Source organism: Stegostoma tigrinum, unplaced genomic scaffold (genome assembly GCF_030684315.1).
Source record: "Stegostoma tigrinum isolate sSteTig4 unplaced genomic scaffold, sSteTig4.hap1 scaffold_133, whole genome shotgun sequence".
In the NCBI taxonomy this organism is placed as follows: domain Eukaryota; kingdom Metazoa; phylum Chordata; class Chondrichthyes; order Orectolobiformes; family Stegostomatidae; genus Stegostoma; species Stegostoma tigrinum.
In genome coordinates, this window is record NW_026728080.1 from 49,920 (window position 1) to 63,169 (window position 13,250).

Here is a 13,250-nt window from a genome sequence, read left to right on the forward strand (position 1 = left end):
CAGGGACCGGTCCCCGCAGCCCTGGCCCGCTCACAGGCACCGGCCCCCGCAGCCCTGGCCCGCTCACAGGGACCGGCCCCCGCAGCCCTGGCCCGCTCACAGGGACCGGCCCCCGCAGCCCTGGCCCGCTCACAGGGACCGGACCCCGCAGCCCTGGCCCGCTCACAGGGACAGGCCCCTGCAGCACAGGCCCGCTCACAGGGACCGGCCCCCGCAGCCCTGGCCCGCTCACAGGGACCGGCCCCCGCAGCCCTGGCCCGCTCAGAGGGACCGGCCCCCGCAGCCCTGGCCCGCTCACAGGGACCGGCCCCCGCAGCCCTGGCCCGCTCACAGTGACCGGCCCCCGCAGCCCTGGCCCGCTCACAGGGACCGGCCCCCGCAGCCCTGGCCCGCTCACAGGGACCGGCCCCCGCAGCCCTGGCCCGCTCACAGGGACCGGCCCCCGCAGCCCTGGCCCGCTCACAGGGACCGGCCCCCGCAGCCCTGGCCCGCTCACAGGGACCGGCCCCCGCAGCCCTGGCCCGCTCACAGGGACCGGCCCCGGCAGCCCTGGCCCGCTCACAGGCACCGGCCGCAGCAGCCCTGGCCCGCTCACAGGGACCGGCTCCCGCAGCCCTGGCCCGCTCACAGGCACCGGCCTCAGCAGCCCTGGCCCGCTCACAGGGACCGGCCCCCGCAGCCCTGGCCCGCTCACAGGGACCGGCCCCCGCAGCCCTGGCCCGCTCTCAGGTACCGGACCCCGCAGCCCTAGCCCGCTCACAGGGACCGGCCCCCGCAGCCCTGGCCCGCTCACAGGGACCGGCCCCCGCAGCCCTGGCCCGCTCACAGGGACCGGCCCCCGCAGCCCTGGCCCGCTCACAGCGATCGGCCCCCGCAGCCCTGGCCGGCTCACAGGGACCGGGCCCCCGCAGCCCTGGCCCGCTCACAGGGACCGGCCCCCGCAGCCCTGGCCGGCTCACAGGGACCGGCCCCCGCAGCCCTGGCCCGCTCACAGGGACCGGCCCCCGCAGCCCTGGCCCGCTCACAGGGACCGGCCCCCGCAGCCCTGGCCCGATCACAGGGACCGGCCCCCGCAGCCCTGGCCCGCTCACAGGCACCGGCCCCCGCAGCCCTGGCCCGCTCACAGGGACCGGCCCCCGCAGCCCTGGCCCGCTCACAGGGACCGGCCCCCGCAGCCCTGGCCCGCTCACAGGGACCGGACCCCGCAGCCCTGGCCCGCTCACAGGGACAGGCCCCCGCAGCACAGGCCCGCTCACAGGGACCGGCCCCCGCAGCCCTGGCCCGCTCACAGGGACCGGCCCCCGCAGCCCTGGCCCGCTCACAGGGACCGTCCCCCGCAGCCCTGGCCCGCTCACAGGGACCGGCCCCCGCAGCCCTGGCCCGCTCACAGGCACCGGCCCCCGCAGCCCTGGCCCGCTCACAGGGACCGGCCCCCGCAGCCCTGGCCCGCTCACAGGGACCGGCCCCCGCAGCCCTGGCCCGCTCTCAGGGACCGGACCCCGCGGCCCTGGCCCGCTCACAGGAACAGGCCCCCGCAGCCCTGGCCCGCTCACAGGGACTGGCCCCCGCTGCCCTGACCCGCTCACAGGGACTGGCCCCCGCGGCCCTGACCCGCTTACAGGGACTGGCCCTCGCTGCCCTGACCCGCTCACAGGGACTGGCCCCCGCAGCCCTGGCCCCCGCAGCTCTGACCCGCTCACAGGGACCGGCCCCAGCAGCCCAGGCCCGCTCTAAGGGACCGGCCCCTGCAGCCCAGGCCCGCTCACAGGGACCGGCCCCCGCAGCCCTGGCCCGCTCACAGGGACCTGCCCCCGCAGCCCTGGCCCGCTCACAGGGACCGGCCCCCGCAGCCCTGGCCCGCTCACAGGGACCGGCCCCCGCAGCACAGGCCCGCTCACAGGGACCGGCCCCCGCAGCCCTGGCCCGCTCACAGGGACCGGCCCCCGCAGCCCTGGCCCGCTCAGAGGGACCGGCCCCCGCAGCCCTGGCGCGCTCACAGGGACCGGCCCCCGCAGCCCTGGCCCGCTCAGAGGGACCGGCCCCCGCAGCCCTGGCCCGCTCACAGGGACCGGCCCCCGCAGCCCTGGCCCGCTCACAGGGACCGGCCCCCGCAGCCCTGGCCCGCTCACAGGGACCGGCCCCCGCAGCCCTGGCCCGCTCACAGGCACCGGCCCCCGCAGCCCTGGCCCGCTCACAGGGACCGGCACCCGCAGCCCTGACCCGCTCACAGGGACCGGCCCCCGCAGCCCTGGCCCGCTCTCAGGGACCGGACCCCGCAGCCCTGGCCCGCTCACAGGGACAGGCCCCCGCAGCCCTGGCCCGCTCACAGGGACCGTCCCCCGCAGCCCTGGCCCGCTCACAGGGACCGGCCCCCGCAGCCCTGGCCCGCTCACAGGGACCGGCCCCCGCAGCCCTGGCCCGCTCACAGGGACCGGCCCCCGCAGCCCTGGCCCGCTCTCAGGGACCGGACCCCGCAGCCCTGGCCCGCTCACAGGGACAGGCCCCCGCAGCCCTGGCCCGCTCACAGGGACAGGCCCCCGCAGCACAGGCCCGCTCACAGGGACCGGCCCCCGCAGCCCTGGCCCGCTCACAGGGACCGGCCCCCGCAGCCCTGGCCCGCTCAGAGGGACCGGCCCCCGCAGCCCTGGCCCGCTCACAGGGACCGGCCCCCGCAGCCCTGGCCCGCTCACAGTGACCGGCCCCCGCAGCCCTGGCCCGCTCACAGGGACCGGCCCCCGCAGCCCTGGCCCGCTCACAGGGACCGGCCCCCGCAGCCCTGGCCCGCTCACAGGGACCGGCCCCCGCAGCCCTGGCCCGCTCACAGGGACCGGCCCCCGCAGCCCTGGCCCGCTCACAGGGACCGGCCCCCGCAGCCCTGGCCCGCTCACAGGGACCGGCCCCGGCAGCCCTGGCCCGCTCACAGGCACCGGCCGCAGCAGCCCTGGCCCGCTCACAGGGACCGGCCCCCGCAGCCCTGGCCCGCTCACAGGCACCGGCCGCAGCAGCCCTGGCCCGCTCACACGGACCGGCCCCCGCAGCCCTGGCCCGCTCACAGGGACCGGCCCCCGCAGCCCTGGCCCGCTCTCAGGTACCGGACCCCGCAGCCCTGGCCCGCTCACAGGGACCGGCCCCCGCAGCCCTGGCCCGCTCACAGGGACCGGCCCCCGCAGCCCTGGCCCGCTCACAGGGACCGGCCCCCGCAGCCCTGGCCCGCTCACAGGGACCGGCCCCCGCAGCCCTGGCCGGCTCACAGGGACCGGGCCCCCGCAGCCCTGGCCCGCTCACAGGGACCGACCCCCGCAGCCCTGGCCCGCTCATAGGGACCGGCCCCCGCAGCCCTGGCCCGCTCACAGGGACCGGCCCCCGCGGCCCTGGCCCGCTCACAGGGACCGGCCCCCGCAGCCCTGGCCCGATCACAGGGACCGGCCCCCGCAGCCCTGGCCCGCTCACAGGCACCGGCCCCCGCAGCCCTGGCCCGCTCACAGGGACCGGCCCCCGCAGCCCTGGCCCGCTCACAGGGACCGGCCCCCGCAGCCCTGGCCCGCTCACAGGGACCGGACCCCGCAGCCCTGGCCCGCTCACAGGGACAGGCCCCCGCAGCACAGGCCCGCTCACAGGGACCGGCCCCCGCAGCCCTGGCCCGCTCACAGGGACCGTACCCCGCAGCCCTGGCCCGCTCACAGGGACCGGCCCCCGCAGCCCTGGCCCGCTCACAGGGACCGGCCCCCGCAGCCCTGGCCCGCTCACAGGCACCGGCCCCCGCATTCCTGGCCCGCTCACAGGGACCGGCCCCCGCAGCCCTGGCCCGCTCACAGGGACCGGCCCCCGCAGCCCTGGCCCGCTCTCAGGGACCGGACCCCGCGGCCCTGGCCCGCTCACAGGAACAGGCCCCCGCAGCCCTGGCCCGCTCACAGGGACTGGCCCCCGCTGCCCTGACCCGCTCACAGGGACTGGCCCCCGCGGCCCTGACCCGCTTACAGGGACTGGCCCCCGCTGCCCTGACCCGCTCACAGGGACTGGCCCCCGCAGCCCTGGCCCCCGCAGCTCTGACCCGCTCACAGGGACCGGCCCCAGCAGCCCAGGCCCGCTCAAAGGGACCGGCCCCTGCAGCCCAGGCCCGCTCACAGGGACCGGCCCCCGCAGCCCTGGCCCGCTCACAGGGACCTGCCCCCGCAGCCCTGGCCCGCTCACAGGGACCGGCCCCCGCAGCCCTGGCCCGCTCACAGGGACCGGCCCCCGCAGCACAGGCCCGCTCACAGGGACCGGCCCCCGCAGCCCTGGCCCGCTCACAGGGACCGGCCCCCGCAGCCCTGGCCCGCTCAGAGGGACCGGCCCCCGCAGCCCTGGCCCGCTCACAGGGACCGGCCCCCGCAGCCCTGGCCCGCTCACAGGGACCGGCCCCCGCAGCCCTGGCCCGCTCAGAGGGACCGGCCCCCGCAGCCCTGGCCCGCTCACAGGGACCGGCCCCCGCAGCCCTGGCCTTCTCACAGGGACCGGCCCCCGCAGCCCTGGCCCGCTCACAGGCACCGGCCCCCGCAGCCCTGGCCCGCTCACAGGGACCGGCACCCGCAGCCCTGGCCCGCTCACAGGGACCGGCCCCCGCAGCCCTGGCCCGCTCTCAGGGACCGGACCCTGCAGCCCTGGCCCGCTCACAGGGACAGGCCCCCGCAGCCCTGGCCCGCTCACAGGGACCGGCCCCCGCAGCCCTGGCCCGCTCACAGGGACCGGCCCCCGCAGCCCTGGCCCGCTCACAGGGACCGGCCCCCGCAGCCCTGGCCCGCTCACAGGGACCGGCCCCCGCAGCCCTGGCCCGCTCTCAGGGACCGGACCCCGCAGCCCTGGCCCGCTCACAGGGACAGGCCCCCGCGGCCCTGGCCCGCTCACAGGGACTGGCCCCCGCTGCCCTGACCCGCTCACAGGGACTGGCCCCCGCGGCCCTGACCCGCTTACAGGGACTGGCCCCCGCAGCCCTGACCCGCTCACAGGGACTGGCCCCCGCAGCCCTGGCCCCCGCAGCTCTGACCCGCTCACAGGGACCGGCCCCAGCAGCCCAGGCCCGCTCAAAGGGACCGGCCCCTGCTGCCCAGGCCCGCTCACAGGGACCGGCCCCTGCAGCCCTGACCCGCTCACAGGGACTGGCCCCCGCAGCCCTGACCCGCTCACAGGGACTGGCCCCCCCAGCCCTGTCCCGCCACAGGGACTGGCCCCCGCTGTCCAGTCCCGCTGACAGCTATTTGCCACCGCAGCCCTGACCCGCTCACCGGGACCGGACCCCGCGGCCCTGGCCCGCTCACAGGGACCGGCCCCCGCGGCCCTGGCCCGCTCACAGGGACTGGCCCCCGCAGCCCTGACCCCCTGACAGCTATTTGCCACCACAGCCCTCACCCGCTCACAGGGACTGGCCCCCGCAGCCATGACACGATCACAGGCACTGTCCCCCGCAGCCCTGTCCCGCTGACATGGACTGGCCCCCGCAGCCCTGACCCTCTGACAGCTATTTGCCACCGCAGCCCTGACCCGCTCACAGGGACTGGCCCCCGCAGCCCTGTCCCGCTCACAGGGACTGGCCCCCGCAGCCCTGACCCGCTCACAGGGACTGGCCCCCGCAGCCCTGACCCGCTCACAGCGACTGGTCCCCGCAGCCCTGACCCCCTGACAGGGACTGGCCCCCCCAGCCCTGACCCGCTCACAGGGACTGGTCCCCGCAGCCCTGACCCGCTCACAGGGACTGGCCCCCGCAGCCCTGACCCGCTCACATGGACTGGTCCCCGCAGCCCTGACCCGCTCACAGGGACTGGTCCCCGCAGCCCTGACCCGCTCACAGGGACTGGCCCCCGCAGCCCTGACCCCCTGACAGCTATTTGCCACCGCAGCCCTCACCCGCTCACAGGGACTGGCCCCCGCAGCCTTGTCCCTCTGCCATGGACTGGCCCCCGCAGCCCTGTCCCGCCACTGGGACTGGCCCCCGCAGCCCTGTCCCGCCACTGGGACTGGCCCCCGCAACCCTGTCCCGCCACTGGAACGGCCCCCGCAGCCCTGACCCGCTCACAGGGACTGGCCCCCGCAGCCCTGACCCTCTGAAAGCTATTTGCCACCGCAGCCCTGACCCGCTGACAGGGACTGTCCCCCGCAGCCCTGACCCGCTCACAGGGACTGTCCCCCGCAGCCCTGACCCGCTCACAGGGACTGGCCCCCGCAGCCCTGACCCGCTCACAGGGACTGGCCCCCGCAGCCCTGACCCGCTCACAGGGACTGGTCCCCGCAGCCCTGACCCCCTGGCAGGGACTGGTCCCCGCAGCCCTGACCCGCTCACAGTGACTGGTCCCCGCAGCCCTGACCCGCTCACAGGGACTGGTCCCCGCAGCCCTGACCGGCTCACAGGGACTGGTCCCCGCACCCCTGACCGGCTCACAGGGACTGGTCCCCGCAGCCCTGACCGGCTCACAGGGACTGGTCCCCGCAGCCCTGACCCGCTCACAGCGACTGGCCCCCGCAGCCCTGACCCGCTCACAGGGACTGGCCACCGCAGCCCTGACCCGCTGACAGCTATTTGCCACCGCAGCCCTCACCCGCTCACAGGGACTGCCCCCCGCAGCCATGACACGATCACAGGCACTGTCCCCCGCAGCCCTGTCCCGCTGACATGGACTGGCCCCCGCTGCCCTGACCCCCTGGCAGGGACTGGTCCCCGCAGCCCTGACCCCCTGACAGGGACTGGTCCCCGCAGCCCTGACCCGCTCACAGGGACTGGTCCCCGCAGCCCTGACCCGCTCAGAGGGACTGGTCCCCGCAGCCCTGACCGGCTCACTGGGACTGGTCCCCGCATCCCTGACCGGCTCACAGGGACTGGTCCCCGCAGCCCTGACCGGCTCACAGGGACTGGTCCCCACAGCCCTGACCCGCTCACAGGGACTGGTACCCGCAGCCCTGACCCGCTCACAGGGACTGGCCCCCGCAGCCGTGACCCCCTGACCGCTATTTGCCACCGCAGCCCTCACCCGCTCACAGGGACTGGCCCCCGCAGCCATGACACGATCACAGGCACTGTCCCCCGCAGCCCTGTCCCGCTGACATGGACTGGCCCCCGCAGCCCTGTCCCGCCACAGGGAGTGGCCCCCGCAGCCCTGACCCGCTCACATGGACTGGCCCGCGCAGCCCTGCCCGCTCACAGGGACTGGCCCCCGCAGCCCTGACCCGCTCACAGGTATCTTCCCCCTCTGCCCAGTCCCGCTGACAGCTATTTGCCACCGCAGCCCTCACCCGCTCACAGGGAATGGCCCCCGCAGCCCCGTCCCGCTGATAGCTATTTTCCACCGCAGCCCTCGCCCGCTCACAGGGACTGGCCCCCGCAGCCCTCGCCCGCTCACTGGGACTGTCCCCCGCATCCCTGTCCCGCTGACAGCTATTTGCCACCGCAGCCCTCACGTGCTCACAGGGAATGGCCCCCGCAGCCTCGTCCCGCTGACAGCTATTTGCCACCGCAGCCCTCGCCCGCTCACAGGGACTGGCCCCCGCAGCCCTCTCCCGCTGACATGGACTGGCCCCCGCAGCCCTGTCCCGCTGACATGGACTGGCCCCCGCAGCCCTGGCCCGCTCACAGGGACTGGCCCCCGCAGCCCTGGCCCGCTCACAGGGACTGGCCCCTGCAGCCCTGTCCCGCTCACAGGGACTGGCCCCCGCAGCCCCGGCCTGCTCACAGGGATTGGCCCCCGCGGCCCTGGCCCGCTCACAGGGACTGGCCTCCGCGGCCCTGGCCCCCTGACAGCTATTTGCCACCGCAGCCCTCACCCGCTCACAGGGAATGGCCCCCGCAGCCCCGTCCCGCTGACAGCTATTTGCCCCCGCAGCCCTCGCCCGCTCACAGGGACTGGCCCCCGCAGCCATCGCCCGCTCACAGGGACTGTCCCCCGCAGCCCTGTCCCGCTGACAGCTATTTGCCACCGCAGCCCTCACCCGCTCACAGGGACTGGCCCCCGCAGCCCTGACCCGCTCACAAGGACTGGTCCCCGCAGCCATGACACGATCACAGGCACTGTCCCCCGCAGCCCTGTCCCGCTGACATGGACTGGCCCCCGCAGCCCTGACCCGCTCACAGGGACTGTCCCCCGCAGCCCTGTCCCGCTGACAGCTATTTGCCACCGCAGCCCTCACCCGCTCACAGGGACTGGCCCCCGCAGCCCTGACCCCCTGACAGCTATTTGCCACCGCAGCCCTCGCCCGCTCACAGGGACTGGCCCCCGCAGCCCTTTCCTGTTCACAGGGACTTGCCCCCTGCAGCCCTGACGTGCTCTCAGCGACTTTGCCCCCGCAGCCCTGACGTGCTCACAGGGACTTTGCCCCCTGTAGCCCTGACGTGCTCACTGCGACTTTGCCCCCTGCAGCCCTGACGTGCTCACAGCGACTGGCCCCCGCACTCCTGACCCCCTAACAGCGACTTGCCCCCGCTGTCTCGACCCGCTCACAGTGACTTGCCTCCTCTGTCCTGACCTGGTCACAGCGACTGGCCCCTGCAGTCCTGACCCACTCTCTACCACCCCACCCTCCTCCTCCTCCCCACCCACCCTCCTCCTTCTCCCCCCCGACCCTCTTCCTCCATCCCCCCCTACACTCCTCTTCCTTCCCGCCCCAACACCCCCCTCCTTCCACCCCCGCACCCTCCTCCTCCTTCCACCTCCGCACCCTCCTCCTCCTTCCACCCCCCCACTCTCCTCCTCCTTCCACCCCCCCACTCTCCTCCTCCTTCCACCCCCCCACTCTCCTCCTCCTACCACCCCCCACTCTCCTCCTCCTTCCACCCCCCACCCTCTTTCTCCTTCCACCCCCTATCCTCCCCCTCCTTCCACCCCCCGCCCTCCTCTTCCTTCCACCCCCCAACCTCCTCTTCCTTTCCCCACCACCCTCCTCCACAACCTCCTTTGCCCCCACCCTCCCCCCAACCCCCCTCATTTCTCCCCCCAACCCTCCTCCTTTCTCCCCCCAAACCCCCTCCTTTCCCCCCCAACCCCCCTTTCCCCGACCACCCTCCTCCTTCCCCCCACCCTCCTCCTCCTTCCACCCCCTACCCTCATCCTCCTTCCACCCCCTACCCTCCTCCTCCTTCCACCCCCTACCCCCCTCCTCCTTCCACCCCTACCCTCCTCCTTCTCCTCCCCACCCTCCTCCTCCTCCCCACCCTCCTCCTCCCCACCCTCCTCCTCCTCCTTTCCCCCCAACCCTCCTCCTTCCCCCCACCACCCTCCTCATTCCCCCCCCACCCTCCTCCTCCTCCTTTCCCCCCAACCCTCCTCCTTCCCCCTACCACCCTCCTCCTTCCACCCCCTACCCTCCTCCTCATTCCCCCCCCACCCTCCTTCTCCCCCAACCCTCCTCTTGCTCCTCCTTTGTTATCACGGAGTAGGAGGAGGGTGGAGTGGAAGGAGGAGGAGTGGGCTGGGTGGCAATGGAGGAGTTGAGGAGGAGGAGGAGGAGGAGAGATAAGGGGAACTGCAGACGCTGGACAATCCACGTGAACAAAGTGTGGAGCTGGATGAACACAGCAGGCCAAGCAGCATCTCAGGAGCAAAAAGCTGACGTTTCGGGCCCAGACCCTTCATCGGAGATGGGGATGGGGAGAGGGAACTGGAATAAATAGGGAGAGAGGGAGAGGCGGACCGAAGAAGGAGAGAAAACAAGATGGGTAGAGAGGAGAGTATAGGTGAGGTCGGGAGAGGATAGGTCAGTCCAGGGAAGATGGATAGGTCAAGGAGGCAGGATGAGGTCGAGGTAGGAAATGGAGGTGTGGCTTGAGGTGGGACAGAGGGATGGGTGAGAGGAAGAAGAGGTTTGGGATGCAGTTGGGGGAGGGGACGAGCTGAGCTGGTTTTGGGATCCAGTGGGGGAAGGGGAGATTTTGAAGCTTGTTTTCTCTCCATCTTGGGTCCGCCTCCCCCTCTCGCCCTATTTATTCCAGTTCCCCCACCCCATCCCCGTCTGTGATACAGGGTCTGGGCCCGAAACGTCAGCTTTTGTGCTCCTGAGATGCTGCTTGGCCTGTTGTGTTCATCCAGCTCCACACTTTGTTAAGATAATAAAATGAGAGGCTGGATGAACACAGCAGGCCAAGCAGCATCTCAGGAGCACAAAAGCTGACGTTTCGGGCCTAGACCCTTCATCAGAGAGGGGGATCGGGGGAGGGAACTGGAATAAATAGGGAGAGAGGGGGAGGCGGACCGAAGATGGAGAGTAAAGAAGATAGGTGGAGAGAGTGTAGGTGGGGAGGTAGGGAGGGGACAGGTCAGTCCAGGGAAGACGGACAGGTCAAGGAGGTGGGATGAGGTTAGTAGGTAGCTGGGGGTGCGGCTTGGGGTGGGTGGAAGGGATGGGTGAGAGGAAGAACCGGTTAGGGAGGCAGAGACAGGTTGGACTGGTTTTGGGATGCAGTGGGTTGGGGGGAAGAGTTGGGCTGGTTGTGTGGTGCAGTGGGGGGAGGGGATGAACTGGGCTGGTTTAGGGATGCAGTAGGGGAAGGGGAGATTTTGAAACTGGTGAAGTCCACATTGATACCATATGGCTGCAGGGTTCCCAGGCGGAATATGAGTTGCTGTTCCTGCAACCTTCGGGTGGCATCATTGTGGCAGTGCAGGAGGCCCATGATGGACATGTCATCAAGAGAATGGGAGGGGGAGTGGAAATGGTTTGCGACTGGGAGGTCAGTTGTTTGTTGCGAACTGAGCGGAGGTGTTCTGCAAAGCGGTCCCCAAGCCTCCGCTTGGTTTCCCCAATGTAGAGGAAGCCGCACCGGGTACAGTGGATGCAGTATACCACATTGGCAGATGTGCAGGTGAACCTATATCACAAACCATATCACAAACAGCAGAAATCACATCGATGCGGAACACCACTCGTCACTGAACTGCAGCCAGAAAAACAGCTTTCCACCACTGAGACGGCAAGAACTGCAGATGCTGGAATCAGAGTTAACCAAGTGTGGAGCTGGAGGAACGCAGCAGGTCAGGCAGCATCAGAGGAACAGGAAAGCTGACATTGTTGATGCTGCCTGGCCTGCTGTGTTCCTCCAGCCCTATACTGTGTTCTCTTTGTTCGCCTTCCACCGCTACCGTCTGCCTTATATGGGCAGGCCAAGTCACCACGGATCTCATGGATCTTAATCTTCTGGATGAGCATACCATGAGGGATCTTATTGAAAACGTTCGTAAAATCCATGTATATGTTATCAACTGTTCTACCCGAATTGATCACCCTTGTCACCTCCTTGAAAACTTCAACTGACTTGGTAAGACATAACCTGCCTTGCATAATACCATGCTGGCTGTCCCTTATTAGCCCATACTTTTGAGACATGAGACACTCACCAGTCTGTAGTTTCCTGGAAAGTCCCTGTTTTCCTGCTTGAACAGAGGAATGACTTTATCCACTCACCAGTCTCCGCAACCCCTCCAGTGCCTGGCAAGGATATCAGATCCTGTTGAAAGTGGTGTGTTGATGCATTTGTGTCATGATTGTGTTTTGTTTCAGCCCTAACATTGAAAGCAGTGTAAGAATGTCTTTGTGCAGCAGGCGAGGTGTGATGAGACTGAGCCTTCATACAATTGCAAGATGTTGAAAATTTGCCATTATTTATGAAAACAGTGATAAATTTCCATGATCAACATTTCTGTTACACTGCAATGATTATCCCGTGGCATGTAAAATGAGAAAGATACGATAAAATGAGACTGGGTCATATGCAGGGAGAATGTTTGCCTTTCATGTCTATAGAAGTAGTGAAATATTTCCATGAATCTAAAAGTCACTTTTCCGTTCATTGAAGGACACAATCATCGCCTTGGAAGCTTCATCACGATACTACTTTGCATTTCTGAAGAGGGAAGAAGAAATCAACATGCAAATTCAATTCCATGGTTTTGGAAGTCCCATTGAGAACACGATTCATTTGCGCCGGCATAATGCTCTGACCGAGAAAGAATTGAAGGTGAGTTTGTAGTTTGGAAGATCGCAGCAATTTATGCATCAACTTCCTCATCGATAATGTTCCATTGCTTTCAAACTGCATTTTCCACTCTGCGAGATAATAACTGTTAGAACAAGCAACAGCATCGGTAGATGGTCTATGGGGGATGCAATGTTACAAAACCCGATCCATTCAACAACATATTTCAGATATGTCAACAAATTAAATATTCCAGCACAGGATAAAACAAGGAAGATGAGAGTGAGGAGGCAATAGCTCTGATGACAAAAGAACAGAAATTTACCTTTATCCATTCGAGCAAAAAAGCAGGCACGCAAATAAATAATCATCTAACAATGCACGTGTGCAACGGAGGCTACAGGGGGACTAAAAATGCCGAATTGTTGTCATGCGTATTGCTGAAAGGATGATTGAAACAGAATCTGTGGTAAATTTGAAGAAATACAGATGATGCATCACAGGATGTTGGAGGAAGAACATTTATGGACTGAGGCAAATTGTATTTCCCTTTTCAGGAGTTATTAGGTTCATAATGAATTGAAACACTTCCTTCTGTGCTGAAAGCTTTAGTTTAGTTGCAGCTGGATGACAATTTCTGTTCCTGGTAGTATTTAGCAAACTGTTAAAAGTGAATGTCACTGCACAGAATTCCAAACATGACTCCAATCAGTAGAGAAAATAGCCAAGGGGTGTGATGAGTTGTATCCTCTCATGTTGAACAGCGCAGCTTCAGATACAATGGAGGCACTGATGATAATGTTCCAAGAATCCTTAGATTGTGGAAAATTCTCAGAGGATTGAAAGATGGTGAACATAACACCATTATTACAAAGATACTTCGACAAAATAGTAAGCAAGTATTGCCAATTTAGGTCAACCTGGGCAGATGTTCATGCCGGCAATGAAAGATGAAATAACAGGGTACTGAGTGTGCTATAACATCCTACAGAGTTAACATCCTTTCATAACGGGGAAATAATACTTGACAAACTTGCTACAGTGCTTTGAGAAGGAAACAAACATTACTGATGAAGGACCACCAGTTGATGTCGTACATTGAGATTTCAACAAAGCATTTGATAAGGTACAGCTCGTAAGGTGTCTCGAAGGAAAAGAGCCCGTGTGTTCAAGGGTAGTATGTTCGGATGGACAGAGGACTGCATCGTTAATAGAAGTAGAGTTGTAGCAGCAAGATGGTAACTTACAAGTCATGTACGGCCACAGAGCGAATGCTGCGGAGGCCGTCCACCTCATGTTGACTGGGTTGATTTCGGAAATG